Source organism: Xiphias gladius, chromosome 8, assembly GCF_016859285.1.
Source record: "Xiphias gladius isolate SHS-SW01 ecotype Sanya breed wild chromosome 8, ASM1685928v1, whole genome shotgun sequence".
Taxonomy (NCBI): Eukaryota; Metazoa; Chordata; class Actinopteri; order Istiophoriformes; family Xiphiidae; genus Xiphias; species Xiphias gladius.
Window position 1 is genome coordinate 8503328 of NC_053407.1, and position 17521 is coordinate 8520848.

Here is a 17521-nt window from a genome sequence, read left to right on the forward strand (position 1 = left end):
ACTTTATAATGTACATTATGCTCTTTCTGTGCTGAAATACAGCACTGGAGTCTATATCTCATGTGTCTACACATGGCTCTGACATACTATACTAGATCTTGAGTATGAAATAGGATGACCATCACCACTGTAAGAACATATACTTGAAGGTATCCCTATGGTCAAAATGTAGACCTGAAATGAATTGAACTACTCCCCTTGCCTAAGTCCAAACACTGCAATTTCTCATTGCATTTACTGCTCTTGTCTACAGTTGCTCACTGTAGTGCTGTGTCTGACTCTGCCGTTCAAGGGGCCTGCAGCAAACACATAGGTCAGGAGGCAGGAACCCCGGTAGTATCCATGCTTTGCTCCAGCATTTGGAACCATTCTCAACCTATCACAAATTCCTCTTTCTTGGCAGCTATACAATTTTCCCTCTCTGTCTATCTCTTTCCTCTATTCTTTAGTGCTGGCAGTAGAAATGTAGTCTACATTCTGCACTAATTAACAACCTTCAGAGGAAGACCACCAGACTTTTGAACTGGCACACTCGGAGCACGCTTATAGTAAGACTCTCTTTCATTCTGTTTTCATCTCCCTCATCATTTTCTGCCCAACTCTCTAACGGCTGTGTTGTGTTGAAGGCTGTGTTGCATCAGTCGACACAACTTTCCATCTAAGACGAAGCTCCATCGAAACCTAAGCCTCCTGCAGACAACACACGCGCGTCCACACTCTCAGACACTTGCAGTGAAAATACTCTGTGCCCTTTCTATTGACCCTGCTACTAACTCTTGCATGGCAGCTAGTCTTGCAGTGTAAGCCAGTACCCATTGGCTTGATGTATGTTATCGGAGTATCTGAATAAACAACTGCAACATCCACTTGAAGGCATGAGCCAAGTTCGCAGCTTTCCCTCTGTAACGTACAGAAAACAATGAACAATATTTGATCTCATGCTCTAATATACAACATTGTATGTAACCGTGCTTGTATAATAGTAATTTGAAATATGAAATATATTTGTATTTACACCTTAACACTTTTACAGTCTTCCACCTTTACTTGTGTCCTAATCCAAACTATTTAATCATCCTCTTTCCAATTTCACCTAGTCCAAGAGTAGAGTGGAGGATTATTATTGTTTTAATAAGTCAGGTTTCAGGTTCATGAGCTGGTCTGACATATTCTGAATCTCTTCTGAGTCTCTTCTCAGATCCTTGACATCTATTGGTCTCTAAAAATGTATTACTACTAAAGCGCAGGTTTTGATTTATATTTCAGCCTTGGATTTCACATGTTGATGGCACCTCGCAACACTAGATGGATGTATCTTACATGATTGGGCTGTGTCCTGCTTTAACTATAGTTCCCTAGCTACAGTAGATATGGAATAACCTCTTAACACAGAAGTATATATGCAGCTAAGTGAATGATGAAGTAAATGATGTTCCACAGAGATTACAGACAATGACACATCTGACTTCCAGGTGTCATTCAGCATCCTAAGCCTTCACATGGAGCTGTCCCTGGATCTGATGTACCAAACATTTCAGCACATGAGAATAATTACGACACTTATTTTGGCTTTGCACTGGGAACCAAGCTTGGCAAAAAGGAGAGAGCAGCTGAGGTGTGTGTTGACCTTGCTGTTTTGCTGGTTTCGGAGTAACTAATGGGAAAGATATGTGTTCCATCGCACTATTGTCTTTTCCCCCTTGAAAACTAGCACAGGAATATTCGAGAAGGCCAACATGCACACGGGAGCCTATACACTGGAATGTACAAAAACACACACACACACACACACACACACACACACAGACACACACACACACACACACACACACACACACACACACACACACACACACACACACACACACACACACACACACACACACACACACACACACAAGCACTCTGCATCAAAACCCCAAACGGCCGGTCTGAAGCATCAATTGAGTCTCTGTTCGTTCTCTTCGCCTTCCTCGTCTCCACTGCCATATTCAACCACCAACACCCACACCACATAATTGGTCATACGACAGCACAAAGTTAAAGCAGACGAGCGACCTTCAAAGCAGACTTACATTAAAATCAGGTACATGCTCTCCTTTGATTATACAGTATACTGAATAGCCTGGGTCTCGTTGGATTCCATTCTTAGTATTACCTTGGGAACTCTGCCAGGTTATTCAGTAACCGGTCAGAGTGAGAAGGTCACAGGCTGTCTCAAACGCTTGTCATGGAGTAAATTCTTGGGATTTCTCACAAGTTTAAATTCCCTGATTGCCAATGTTGCAAGCAAACACTAGCTTCCAAATACATGCATTAATCAGGGCTATAGTGCCATGAAACCGGGTCAGAAGTTGGAGAAGTGGTTTTGTGACCAAAGGGACAATACTAGTTCAACTCCCTCGAGCAGCTGGAAAAATGTAGTTGGGGAAAGGGAATTACAAAAAGCTCTTGATAACTTCTGACAATGGGCCTTTGAGCAAGATACTTAATCCTCAACTATTCTGTTTATTCTGTTTAAGCAGCCCAAAAGTAGGAGAATACACAGCTCCAAGGTGTGTTGTACTGTCTGAATATGAAACAGGGCATTGCTGGTAAATAAGTGAGTGTGTTGTTTCAACTTTCCCTGAATTGACAAAGGACATAAAGCATCCTTGTGTTCTTGGAACCATCATGAAAAGTGCCAGGCAAAGAAAGACAATTAGAACAATCAACAAAAGAGGAGGAACATTATCCAGCTACAACACGTTGACATTGTTAGGCTTCATCTGACAAGCTCAACTATGGGTCAAAGTCTGACAAGATGGCTCAAACATATAAAACAAGAGGTGAGGGGTAAAGAATGAAGGAATTCCAAGAAGACAATGGGTCCACAAGGAGACAGTTTGCCTTGTTTCCCAAAGAGATGCTCTGGCATGTCAGTGATCACAGACAGCCTTCCAGCGTTAAGTGACTCTGAATTGCAGCGAGAGGACAGAACAACAAGATTGCTGGACCAGAGCAGGGCGAGTGGTGCTGGCAAGGCCAGCGTATTGTTCTGTGAGCCGAGCAGGGGGCTATCACGGCCCGGGCCAACCGCTAGCCACGTGCTCCTCACCGAGGCCCGCATGAATTATTACATTTCATTCTGTTATCTTTCATCATGGTTCATTACAGACAGACAATTGAGATTCAAGAGAAGCACCACATTCAGGGGTCCCCCCAGATGCCCTCAGACAGAGAGAGAGAGAGAGAGAGAGAGAGAGAGAAAGAGAAAGAATCCCTGCACTCTCAACTGAAAAGGATGGAGGAGGATGGACAAAAACACATTGTCCTTGGATTTAAAAAGGAGGCTTATGGCTGCTATGAAAAAAGAAATGTTCTTTTAGAAGAAGAGGAGAATGAATCTGCCCGCTGATGCACACTCAATGAGATGTACGCTAGTGGAGCCATAGAAAAGAAGCGAGAATTGAAAGGGATGGAATCTGAGGCAAATGACACTTGAGTGTTTTGAAAATAACTGACAGCTGCACAATAGGACACCAAAACAGACTGCAATCTGCCGATACATAGATGAAAAGACAGGGACTTGAATAGAAGTGCGACCAAATACATACAGAGATACTGTCCATTCATAGCAGAAGTGGATAAATAGACAGCCGTGAAAATGGACATGAAAAGTGAGATTTTGCTCTGATAAATGAACCAAACAAAGAGACATCTACAAAGAATTTGTGAAAGAATTAGCCTTTCAAATTTGAATAGAGTGGCAAAAGTATGCTGAGTTTAGGCCTTGAGAAATTTTGTTTACCAGAGAGTCTTACTTAATGTATACAAAAACATTCAGATTTACAGAGACAAAACCGAGACCAAAAGCCAATTTAACATTTATGCTGTTGTGAGCTCAGCAGGGGACACTGACATTGTTAGACCCAGTCATAGCTGATTAAAAACCTGTCTGATTCAGTGATGTATCCCTGAATGAATAAGCCATAGCCATCCAGAAGAAATGCGTGTGTGAATTTGTATAATCACTGTCTCTCTTCATGGAGCTTTGTTGTATCAGACCGTGTGTATATCCCTAATGCATTTGTGTGTGCGCAGAGAGGTGAGTATCAGAACACACTCCTCTTGTCACTCGCTGTTCGCTGCATAACACAGACATTTTCCATTCTGTCAGCGCAAGCAGTGAGCACACTGGCTCCTTCTAAACTCAGCCGCCACTTCATTAAATGACTTCAGACTCTTGGCAGAGTCAGTGGGAAAAGTCTATATTAACTGTGTGTGAGATCTACGGGGTGACCAACAAAGGCCATAGTTGTTCGTCTATGCTCGGTGCTGCTCGGGGGAATTCTAGGGCCTATCGGGGTACCCCTCCACTGGGCCCTCTGCCTCATTTGTGTCTCACACATGCTCTCCTTTCTTCTTCTTCTCTCTCTGTCACAACTCACATACATACATACAGTCACAAATAAACACACAAGAATGCACATCAGAGTCCCATAAAGCTTTGTTGACCTTTGACCCACTTTCCAGGACATGGGGCTGGGATTTTGAGTTACTGTAAATTAGCGAGTATAAGGCTAGAGCCAGCCACAGTGGAGAATAAAGTGCATATGTGTGTGCTGGAGGGGCACAGTTTTGACATCATTATGCACTGCGCAGGATGGAGCCAAGTTATGGGTTGCACGATGGGGTGGTGGGACAAGGTGGAGGGACTGTATGTGTTTAGACTGGAGAATGGAGCGAGGGATAGGGGTCACCGTCTCCTCTCACAGTCCAACGCGACAGCTGGCTCATTTGTTTACAGGAGGTTCACATGGAGAAAGGCAATCTGATGGTACCTAATGGCCAGGAGAAGCTGGCGACTAGATCACACCATATACTGCTCAGCCAGGTTAAAGAGCTGGGTCATTTGGGAGCAAATGGGCATAACTGCCAATGGAATCGGCCACCACAGTGATCAGGATTTGTGTATTTTGTAATGAAAAGTAATAAGAAAAGCTTTGTAAGTAAAAATTCCACCATAAAATAGTATTTACAAAGCACAAAGCCAGAGCAAAGGGGCTAGGCAAAAACAGGGACCCTCCATTGACACGAAGTAAGAAATGGACTGTGGTGTCACCGGATTTTTATTGAAGGAAAAGAATAGCTTGAGTATTACTTTTATAGCTTCACTCGATTATGATACATCGCACTCACCAAACTAATTGCTGAGATTTCATAGAGCAGCGACCTCGCTAAAAATAGGTCCAAATCTGACTCAAATGGGGGTGTGTTTATAACCTGTGTGATCATCTGACCGATTGTGTCTGTTGCTCTTTTTAAGCAATGTTGCCATAATCCAAGATCTCAGCAATTACTTTCATGAAAACAGTTTCATCACAATCGATCAAACGAATGGGCAGAGCTACAGAAATAAAAATGCAGGTTTTAATAAACCTTAATTTCTCCCTTAAGGGAAAACCCTTTTTGGGTGCACTAATTCAAATTTAGGACACAAACACAAATCATATATCCATTATTAAATAGACCAATTGATTTCTGTGTATAGTGGGTATGAATTTATGAATGAACATTTGCATGGCAAAATCCTGCATGTCTCTTAAGTCAATGCATAAAACATACAATGCAATCAATAACATAATACACATGCAATCCTAAAACATACTGATATTGATAATTTGTAATTCTCAACAAAAATGATTTGTTTCTTTAATTCTTCAAGCACAGTCAATATTCATTAAGTGTCACATACTGCCATGCATCAAAACTAGAGCCAGACTGTAATTGTTGGCCAATGTTAGTTCATTACAGATATATCCATATCAGTATATGTCGGCCAATAAGTAACAAGAACATTACAGTACAGAAATGCCAAAGAGATGTTTGAGCTAATTTAGAAACAGTGTAATTACATAGCTCTTCTGCCAGAGAATACTGATAAGTTTATTTTATTAGCTGTAACATGTCCAGTTCAGTACATATCTTAGTCACTTTTTAACAAAAAACATTCAAGGAATACTTATCAAATTGACTGCTGATGTTGATGACTGCTGGTGAAAAAATGATACTGGTAACAGGCATACAAAATCCAGTAATTAAAACAGAAGTTGGCTAATCTAAATCAGACCTATTAACAGTCTAATACACACCAAAACTGCATAACATTATTTGCCTCTTTTTACAGCCTACATCAAAGTCAAATTTATTTTCAATTATGGATCAGTGGAGAAAAAAAAAATTAAATAATGAAAATGATGACAGAAATTGCAGCTGTTCTGGAGAACCACAGTAGAGCAGAAATCAAATGGGGATTGTCCAGAGACCGACAGATGTGCAGTGAAGTGTGGGAAGAAGAGAGAAGAAGTATTTCGGAGAAGAATCCTTGTTTAACCAAAAAAAATTATTAGAGCCTCAGCTGCGGTTTCACACCCGAAGACAAATAGAAAGACAAATGCAGATATGGACTCAGGCACACACATCTATGATCTGGAAGTCTATTTTTACAGTATTTCTTTTCTCATGCTAATGAAACACACACACGCTCACAGGCTTGTGCACACAGAAAAGCTGAAGCTTTTAATAATCCACCAGATGTATCGAGAAGAGTGAAAGACAGAGCACGCAGAAAGGACAGCACAGCTGTACAGCCAATAGATCAGATTGACTTGATATGCCAGTTTGTGAAACAACTAACTTCAGCGGTGACCTTTACCCAATCTGGTGGATTTATTTGTTCTAATTAAGCAGGTTAGGGCCACATGCCTTCACAAATTAAGTAATTCATCTTGATGTGACAAGTCAGGGGAGGCCAATTACCCCCAGGAAAAAGAGCAATTTCTTTAATACCAGGCTCTGAAGAATCTGTCAAAGAGGGTTAACATTTACACCCACACATAATGAAAGAATGTACAGAAGGATAACAATGCCTGCACACTGTTTCCTATTCAAGTGTTGCCACCTTTTATGCCAATGCTGGTACTAGACATTTCTTCAGACTTGCGTGCATGTATGGTTAGTCTACAACCACTCTGGTGGACAGTATGGACTGTCAGCACTATACCGCATGTAAGATCCTGGTACATGTGATCGTGTTCCTATAATGTCTTACATTGTGTAACTCTGCGTCTACACAGAGGACAGAGCGTGAGCTGCGCATTAACAGAGCAGTAGCAGCAGCATCACATAACCAACCAACTAAACGCAGCTTACAGCATGGCCCTGAGGTAGAAAATAGTCCACAATGTCTACATCAAATGAGGCTGGAGCCAGCGGGGGCTTGGAGGTGGACTGAGGCGGCACAGTAAGAGGCCTCCTCCACCAGCCTGGATAAACACAGTAAGTCGGCGAACTCAGATTGTTTCTCCTCCTGTAATTCCGCACACTGGAACCTCTATACATGTGAAATGTTGTGATGAGAGTGAGTTTGTGTTTATGTGTGAGTGCTTCAGAGGGAGTGTGTTTGCAAACTGTATTTAGGGTTGAGCATCTATGCTGTACTGAGCTGCAGATCTGAAGATGGAGCATAACCAAGGATACAAGGATGAACACACACACACATAGAAGCAGCACTCCCGATACAGCAATATTTGTTCATAACTTTTCATTCTCCTCAAACACAAGCGTCTTTCAGGTGTCCATTACCTGCCATACACCAGATTACATGTAGTAATACAATTCAGACTAGAGTTCCTCATCCATATTGCCAAAACTATACAAAGCTCATCTTTCACTGGAAACTCTTCATCAAGGGAAGTTTACTTTCAATTAAAATATAACACAAAAACATTCACATATGCACACACAGCGACACTAACCTTCAAGTGACCCCCAAGCCTCCTGAGCCATCCACCACATTAAACAAGGAGATTCAGAGCACAAAATGAAGAAGTAACATTAGGCAACAATATGGCTCAGTTCTTTTCACCATAGGGTTCAACTCTGGGAAATGTTTTAAAAATACTACATCCTTCCTACGGTATATGAGCATTCTGAATAGGGCTCTGTCTTTAATTGGCCTCTTTTACTTTATTATCAGTGTTTGCCTCTCTCACTCTGCCATGCTCTCTGTCTCTCTCTTACATACAAGCATACGTACCCAAACACACTACATTCCCTTCTATTCCACATCCATCCTTTTCGTGGAGCACACTCTAGATTGGTTTAGCGTCTAATATAAACTTCCCAGTTGGGGTCAGATTTTGGTGTCACAGGGGCCAACAGAAGGCCATGTAGCTTGACTTCAAAGAGAAACAGGCCTAAGCAGGGGAGCTAGTTTGTTAGTACTTTCTCTGCCCTTAGTTGCACCTCTCACATCCCCTGCATGTCTGTTTCCACCTGTTAATGATAGACAGACAAGGCTATGTTAGCTGGCTGCTGCATTCAAAATGTCTCAACTACTTTTCTGCACAAAACAGTTTTGCAATGAAATTAAAAAAAAACATTTGTGTTCTCTGATTGGTTATTAGTATTCATTAAATTCCAAACATCATTTGGTAACTCGATTATTAAATCTATGCTGTGACAGTGTGAGGCAATTCAGTGGCTAGCAAAGACCTTTAAGATAAATATTGATTTTGTGTGGAAACTTGTGGGAACTATCCACTGATAGTAAGAACTAGTTCAACCACCTCATTTATTGATCTATATAAGCTAATTAGGGCGGAATATCAAGTTTTAATACTTCTTGTTAATTATTATTTGATCACATAGCTCATGAATTAAATCCAAATTCACTGAATTCAAAGAATTAAAGCCGATTTCAGAGTATTTTATTTACACAAAGTTCTTGTACGGCTACTTGTGTTTAAAAAGCATTCAACGTTTGAGAACTTTGACTTCTTTAGTGAAAAATGTGCTTGTATTTCTCAAAGTAAGGTAACAAAAAGAGCACTACTATTCAATTATTCCAAATAATTCCCAACTGTAAAAATTTAATAGAAAACTCTTGTGTTGCATTGTAAATTACCTTACGTAGACCCCAATTTTGTTTATTCCTATAACTGAAGCTGAGACATGCTCTCATCACATACAACCATGTCACAATGAGGCAATGTGTCTTACTAAGTGTACCTTTAAACCCTGTTTTTGATTTCAGCAGCTTGACTTTTCTGCTATCTGGTGGTGAGGTATGAGAACAGCAGCCATGAGTATTCTGTCCCCTAGGACTCGTAGTATAACCGTATAAGTGTTTATAAACATTCATTAGATGTTTGCCATTTTATTTTATCATTACAAGAAGACAGTGTATTAATTTATTGTGCATTCATCAAAAATGCAATGTGAATATCTGAATGACATTTTTTCATACACCCTGAGGTGTTAATTAAATCCATCAATTTATGGAAGAAATGTGGTCTACATGTCAGAACTTTTAAACTTTTAATACATAATATACAGTATATGATATTATAGTAAATGTGTATCTGTAGTCAAATTTAGATAGGTGTGCCTGAACCACAAATTCATAACATAATCTTATACACTAAATACATGCCTCAGTTATTAAAATATAAGTAGGGGTTAGTTTTCCCTAAGCAAAATAATATGGTGATATTACAGAAACTTTAAAACTATGATTAAACTAATTATTGATGATGCAAAGTAAACAATTAATAATAAATAATTTCTGATGACAACAAATGATGGTGAGTGTTGATGACATGTATTTATAGTTATATAAAGTATATTTATAGTAAGTCTCTCTTTAGAATTAGGTGACTGGAATTCAATGGAAGCTCTTAAAAACAACACTTTAGAATAATTAATTAAATCAAACTTTTGAAAGTCCGTATGCATATCAAGTTGATACAACATTGTCTTGATAGCCAGAGAGATGTGTGTCTAGTATATGTTTGTATATGCACATTAGGAGAGGGAATACAGCCTGGTGCATCACACGCTGCTCATTATGTTGTGTAGATGTAGATGGGCTGGCTTCATTTTGCAGAACTTTTTCTGACCACTAGAGGTCAGAGATTAACCATTTATGAACTAAACCCTGGATTAAAAAACATTGCCACATTAATTTCACTCACAGTGGAGCGAAAAAAACAACTGAAAACAGCAGAATCAAAATCCAAGGAGTTCAAGGGGATGCTTGATCCAATACAGCCTCTTCTGCAATGAAGGGAAAAGTCACTATTAATCAAGCACTGCATGATTATCACATGCAAAGATGAGTGAAAGATTGTATTGAGATACAGAAAACAGTCCTGGTAAACATAAAACAGAGGAGCCAAGTATCTTTAAAAGACACATATGATGATGTGCTGAGAAAAATCTAGTATTTATCTAGTCTTGATATTTTCATCATAACATAAATGGCAAAACATTCTTATTTTGTCATAATACTAACCCTTGTTTCTAAAAAAAAGTGTTGTAAACAAGTACAAATTTCAAGGCTGAATCTAAGACTATGGCTTTCTAAAAAAATACATTTTTGCTGAGCAACTTTTTGGTGTACATAAATATCAGTATATTTGAGTGTATCTACATTACGGATGAAGAGATCATTTTCAAGATAAGTCGTAAGTGAGGGCAAAAAAAAAAAAAAAACTACCTAGCAGACTTCATGACATAACAACTCTGCATGTACCTTTGGGAAATGTGTTGACATGCCTTGACGTAGGCACTTAGGGAAATTTTCAGCACCGCACTATTACAATGTCAGCAGCTGACATACCTATCAGAGAGCGAGACACACCTTAAAACAGCTGTAATGTCTGACTAACTGTACCGACTACTAAAGAAAAATTTCTGTAATGATGATTGCAAAAAAGTTACGTTTCTACTTCACTGATCACTTCAAAAAATACCACACGACAAGCCTCAGCAAGCAGGCAAAGGCACACATTGTGCTTCTTTTTAATAATGCAAGGCTATGAATGACATTAAACAAAAACAGTTTGTGAAAACAAGCAGCAAAAAAGCTGTGCTATAGTCTAAGGCTCTAGCTCACAGATTTGTAAAGAAACCAAGCTGTCATTTCTTTTGGTTGGCATTCGTGGCTTGAAACAGACACACATTCATGCAAGAGTTGAGTTAGAATAAATAAATCTATGCACACTTAATGTGGATGAAATTGTTGAAATTAGTTTTTGCACTTATTGTAAAAACAAACTCCTACCTGCTTCAGATGCACACAATACAACCAAAAGCACACAAAGAGCAGAAAATGAATATACGAATTGCTGTAATACTGTATAACGTGCAGACAGCTCATTTGACATGGACGCTTTGACGTTTAACTCATGTAACTGCATTCCAACAGTATGTAAGCTGGCATAATCAGTATTGCAAAGCCAGGATGTTCTTCCTGCAGAGCAGCTGCAGAGTCTCATAGTTGATCCTGCTCCAATTCTATAGTAGACACATCTGTACACACTATGTGACACTGCCCTTCCTCCTCTACCTCCTCCTGCTGCTGCGGCGCCGAAAACATGCCAGCAGCCAGCCATTAAAGGACCATTTCATTTCAACCTTGTCTCTCATAGACCGAAGGATGTTTGTTAACCGTTTTCGGTTTTCTTTCTCTCACAGGCAGGCTCTACACAAAACCCACTTAGTGATGCTGAGCAGTAGCAAGAAAACACTACAGCTTTAGTTTGGTTTGTTTGCAAAGTTCCGGTTTTCAGGGTATGAGTTTAGAGTAAAAATAAGTCCTCCCTGCTTGCATCATCTGTTGTGGATTTGCATGATGAAAAGAACATTCAATGAAAAGTTTATGTTGCATACAGGCATGTGATACCTACTACAAGAAGAGTAGTCATGTCTCCTCCGAGGGTTAATTCTCAAGCCACTCCTTACTTAATGCAGAACCACAAAATTATGTAAATAACATAATTGTTGAGCAACAATTACATTACTTACATCAACATGAAGTTTTTACTTGTGAATAACACTATTTTATTTTTGTCTTATGTAGGATTTAGCTAACTGGTCATTCACACACTCTCTTGTTCACCAGCACAAGTACAACTCTGCTCATATCGCATGCACAAAGATGCTGACTGCATGAATAAACACTGTTCTGCTTTTTTCCAGTAAATGAGAAGTCATGTTGTTTGTCTAGCTTAGCTTTTTTTTCCTTCGTATGTATCTGGTACAGTCCATTGATGTCACATGAACAGCACTTGGCCAATAAAGTTGATTCACACTCTCTTCAAAAATTAAGTGTTTTCTTAGTACAACTGCATTGTGCATTTAAAGCGAAACACCAAGGTCTCTATGTTACTGCTGACATACAGTATGCCTTGTTTGTGTATAGGTAGTGTGACAGGAAGCGGTGACATCAGTGTGCTTCATGTAAGACTGCGAGCTGGTTATTGCTGAGGGCAATGCAACAGGAAAACAAACAATTCTCATCTCCTTTTTGAGATTACTGACAAGCAGGTTAAGGTTTTGATTTTCAGCTGAATTCCGACAATGGTAAACATTTCACAGTAACTCAATGCGAATAGATGCATGGAATATTATGACAAACCCTTCTGTTTAAGTGACCTACAAATTAAGCCAAACCACATTACCGCTTGCGAGCTCAGCAAGAATCAACATCCACGGAGGAGCAAGTGAGCCTGCCAGATGTGTGATGGACTGATCAGTGACATATGGGGAATTTTTAGATCATGACTTGACTTGCTGTCAGTCATAACTCCAAATCTAGTGAAAGTAAGTGTGATATATAGAACGAATTATCATTCTGAAACTCCAGGGCCAATTTCTCACCTCAAATTAATTAAAAAATGGTTTTACTGGGTATTTTAGCGGTCATGTCATAGCATTTTAGTTTTTTCTCCAGATGTAAAATCAGATGCAAAGAAAAATGACAGTCCAGTTAGTGGTGTGTTCATTCAGTCAGGTGTGTGTATCTAAGTGAAGGAAAAAAATGTTAATCATGTCATCATCTTCCTCTTGAACTTTGCCAGACCGAGGTAAGAAAAGTGAGAACCATAGGTTGGCTTTTATGAGGTAAGTTTCATTATATTGGACATGATATGACTGTATCAATTAGCAGTTCACATCAGAGCAACGGTAGAGGAATCTAAAAGAATTTGTGAAAACCGGTCGCTATATTTAAAAGTTGGAAACTATTTCCAGACAGACATGATTAATGTGATATTTATCTTTTTGAATGCCTTATTGAGGTATATTTCTTCCGTTCCCATCTGTCTTTGCTTTGCTTTACACTGTATCTGTTGCTCTTAAACATGTAACATTAGCAGTTTAGAGTAAGCAGCTGAATGACTTCAAGAAAAATATTTAATGATACTTCCTGACCACTAATTTTTCTCTTTAGAGTGATTTATCCAGTATGGCTTAAATATGATCGCAGTTAAAGCTCACAGTTTACATTTTAACCTTGTTGCCACAGTGTCATTTTACATCCAAAACAATATCAAGGAGCCAAAAGCTGCCAGCAATAGAGCCAAAAATACCACTAAGTGTTTGACGGTCCAAGGACTTTTGGAGATGAGTATATACTGCCGTTAAGCCTTTAGTAAAAGCTGTTTGTCAAATGTTGACAGAGAAGTGACTGGAGGAGTAGAGATAGTTCCTTTTAAATAGAAAACCCACTGGCAAAGAATACGGTGCAATCGAGATGAAATAAAGTTAGCAAGCTGTCCAAACCACAAATGTACTAAAAAGAAATGCGTCACATTTCCAGATAAATTACAGTGAAGAAAAATCATGATTGCATGTATAAAGTCCCCCCAACCAGGCCTGAGCCTCTGCCAAGCCTTCAGCCATTCATTTGCTCAGCCATTCTGACAGGAAGCCCCCCCATACACACACACACACACACACACACACACACACACACACACACACACACACCCACCCCAGCTGAGGTGGGCGTGCTGAGGGAAGACGGAGCATGCAGATGTTGACGTTCCACAACGAAAGTTGTGCCCACATCCGTTCTGAGTGAAGACTTTTGTAGCCTATGGCAAACTGTTCAGATTAACAGTAAAACAACAGGCAACAAAATACAGCACAGCTACGGTGCGGTTCACTTTCAGCAACAACGGAGCTCAGAGACAACAACTGCAATGGCTTATTTAGGCTGGGCAGGAACTTGTAGTCTGTGAGTATGTGTGTGAGTGACGTTTTAACATGAACCCTTTCTCCTGTCAGTGACCACCTGCCAAGTCCATGTCTCACACTTGAAGCAGGCCAAGCAGTTCTTGCCATTTACCACCATTCTGACACATTCACAGGCTGCGAAACTGCCTAATAACAGGTAGCCTCTGTCTCGGTCTCAGTCAGCTGGCAAATGCTGGGTGATTTTTAAATGAACTCTCCTCCATCATTTGCCTGCTCGTTGAAATTACTCAGAAAATCGACGAAAGCCTTGTTGAGTTTAAACCGTCGAGTTTCCTCTATAGCCCTTATTCTACCCAAAACACGTAGTCTCTTATCGGTTTAAAAAAAAAAAAATAGTAGAGGGACACAGAGGAAAGCAGAAAGTGTCAACAGAACTATAAGATTTTTTTTGGCACAGTCAGACTCAGTCCTCGGCCACTGAGGTGGGAACATCACCACACCCTTAAAAGTCTCTCAAATTGGATTAAAATCTCATCCACCGTTTTTAATGTTTTGAACAGGCCTATCAAACAGGCTAGTGATTCTTTCAGTGGGGTAAAAGCCAAACTTTAAGCAAAACAGACAGTGATCCTCTAACGGACACTTGTAGAGTGTGTGTTTGGGGTGATCAAGACAGGAATTTTACGTTTTACTGTACAGTGTAGTGGCGACGTCGTTCGGTACATTAAGGAGTTTTATAACGTTATGTCGTGAGAAGGTAACATAGCGTACCCTTATGTATCCTTTGTCGTTTTACAAAAACCATCCCTCACATTACCCCCCTCCTCTGGTTACACTACATGACAGCTGTTTTTGCACTAGCACCGTTTCTACTACGAGTCGCGAGCAGACACACACAAACACTCTGCGCGCGCGCGCAGACGGCACGAAAGCACAGCACAAATTGTTTTCTTAAAAAAAGGCGACCGAACACAACTGCGTCTCACCTGATTTTGGCCTTAGACTCACTTTGCTGCGGCCCCGCGGAGTCGTTTGTGGAGTAAATACATAAGATCAGCTTTAAAACAACGTGTAAGGGTTGTTTACAAAGTTCCACCGTGGACTCCCATTGGTCTGAGTGAGGTTTAGTCGACGCCCCAAACCTCGGTCACAGGGCCGAGTCTCAAACGTTGTTTCCTGGACTCGCTGCCTTCCCGCGGACTGAAAACGCAGGGAAGGAGGCGAGACAGTGATGGTGCAATGGATGGTAAGCTGCCCAGGGCTTTGTTTTCCTTGGCTTTTTGAAGCACACGTTTACCCGTTAAGCCAGTGTCAACTGCACGCAGACACACACGAAGAAAGCAAAACAACAAGACCTGTGATAACTGAAAACTGGACCGCTCTCTGTGCTTATAGCTACAGCTTATAGTACCAGTAACAACTTGCAACAGCACATTCGGCGCCCGCGTTTCCACAAAAGTAAGAATGAGAAAAGATTCCCCCCCCCTATTTTTCAGGGCTTCCCAGGTTTCTGCCCTACAGGTACAGCCTATACGAAAAAGAAAGAAATGGTAAAAAATGTTTTTTGCTACCTATAGCCTACTTGCGGTACTTCATCATTGAACCCCTGCTGGTTATCTTGTTCCCTGAATTCAATTAACATCTTGCACATGCCCTCCATAGATCAATGCCCCTGTTATTAGTACTTATTTAGGCCTGTCAGTTTGCGATGTATTATGAACATGGAACATAATGCAGCCTTCTGCCGTGAGTTAGAGTTTCTTGAGTTGCCAGATGACCACACATAGGTTCTGCTGCACAGTGATACAGTACATAGCTGTATAGACTTACCCTACTTATAGGACTTATAAAAAGTTGTTTGAATTCTTACATTTTTCATTTGATATCAACTATAGAACAATAAATCACATGGCTGACAGACACACCATTCTTTCTCAAGCACCGTTAGACTAGACAAATAGAAACAAGAATTTCAAGGGAATATCTCTGTAATTGTTTGTTTTTGGCCCCAAATGTGCTTTATTGAATGAAATTGCTCTTGAACATATAATAAATTGTCATCTTTGCAACTGGTGGCTCCCAGTCTCATTTACAGTCATACTATAATGGCCTTTATATTCCCCACTCCACAGTTTTAAATGCCAATTTTCATATCCCTTAACAGGTATTGTACTGTATGTTGCAATACTGTTGTGCTGTATTGCTCACTGAGTCATCAATCTGCCAAAATCCTGTCATGTTGCGATGAAACTGTTAACTGTCAGTTCTACTGGCTGGTGTGTTCACCCCAAGATGTCACAATAGAGTTGCTGAGTTCATTAAGGTCACATTAAAGTTGTAAGTGAGCAGCTACTACTAATTTGCAATAGCTAATAAGTTTTGTAAGAAAAATAATGTCCCTAAGGATGACTTTTTCTATCAACACAATAAAGAAACATTATTAAGTATCATATCTGCCAAGTCACAAAATATTGATTGTGAACCTATTTGCTAAATGTTTATCTATTAGTAGTATTTCATTTGTTTTGTTCCAATACAATATCCACAGCAATTCCGGCATGATAAAAAAGAAATTATATCTCCCTCTCACTCCCATGTGTTTTTCTGTGTGCGTGTGTGTGTGTGTGTGTGTGTGTGTGTGTGTGTGTGTGTGTGTGTGTGTGTGTGTGTATATGTGTTCGTGCGTGTGTGTGTGTGGTCCTAATGGTCTTATTACCACTGGGACCACTTTGGACTTCACCTTCCACATCTGTTCCAGTTGTTCTGGCAGCCCCTGGTACTTCTTAATCTTCTTGTGCACCTTCTTTCTTATATTACTGTCAGCAGGGATTACCACATCTATCACAACTGCCCTCTTCTGATACTTGTCAACCACCACTATGTCTGGTTGGTTGGCCAGCAGCTACTTGTCAGTCTGAAACGTGAAGTCCCACAGGATCTTAGCTGTGTTTTTTCTCAACCACTTTTGGTCGCGTGTCCCATCGGGGCTAGGGTTCCTGTGCACTATCCCAGGCACTTGGCTATGCCTCTCAGTGGATGCTGTCCCAGCTTGCATTTTATACCCTGCTAATCAGGGGCATCTTTGCAAAGCCTGCACCTTGGGTTCTGTCTGCTGTGGTAGACCCCTGCCGCTATGGATATGGTGCTGTCTCAGTACTTGGTTAAGGTTAGAGAAAGACCATGGTCTTGGTTAGATATTGAAAAAGTAAACATGTAACATAAAAATGTAACCAAAATCTTTTTACCTAATCTCAACCAAAGTGTATTTGTCGCCTAAACCTAACAACACACAGGACTCAGGATGCAACCCCTGGTCATTTGTGTCAAAGTCCTGCTCTTTGTAAGCCTATCACCCTCCCGACCAACTCTTCCCTATAACTAGTGTGCTGTACATTTATATCACAATACATTGAACATTGCCAGGGCATATCGATATAATCTAGGCAGCAATTATATTTCGCTTCAAAACATAATTGGCAAAACAGACTAGTAG

General features: G+C 40.2%; 1 long non-coding RNA gene across 2 annotated transcripts in view; it reads right to left on the reverse strand.

The window, feature by feature from the left end:
- LOC120792922 overlaps positions 1-15123 on the reverse strand; it is a 99087-nt gene extending 83964 nt beyond the window's left edge. For both annotated transcript variants that reach the window (XR_005707900.1, XR_005707899.1), the window contains exon 1: positions 15015-15123. This is a non-coding gene — a long non-coding RNA (uncharacterized LOC120792922). The remainder of the gene's footprint in view (positions 1-15014) is intronic.
- Positions 15124-17521: the final 2398 nt, after the last annotated feature.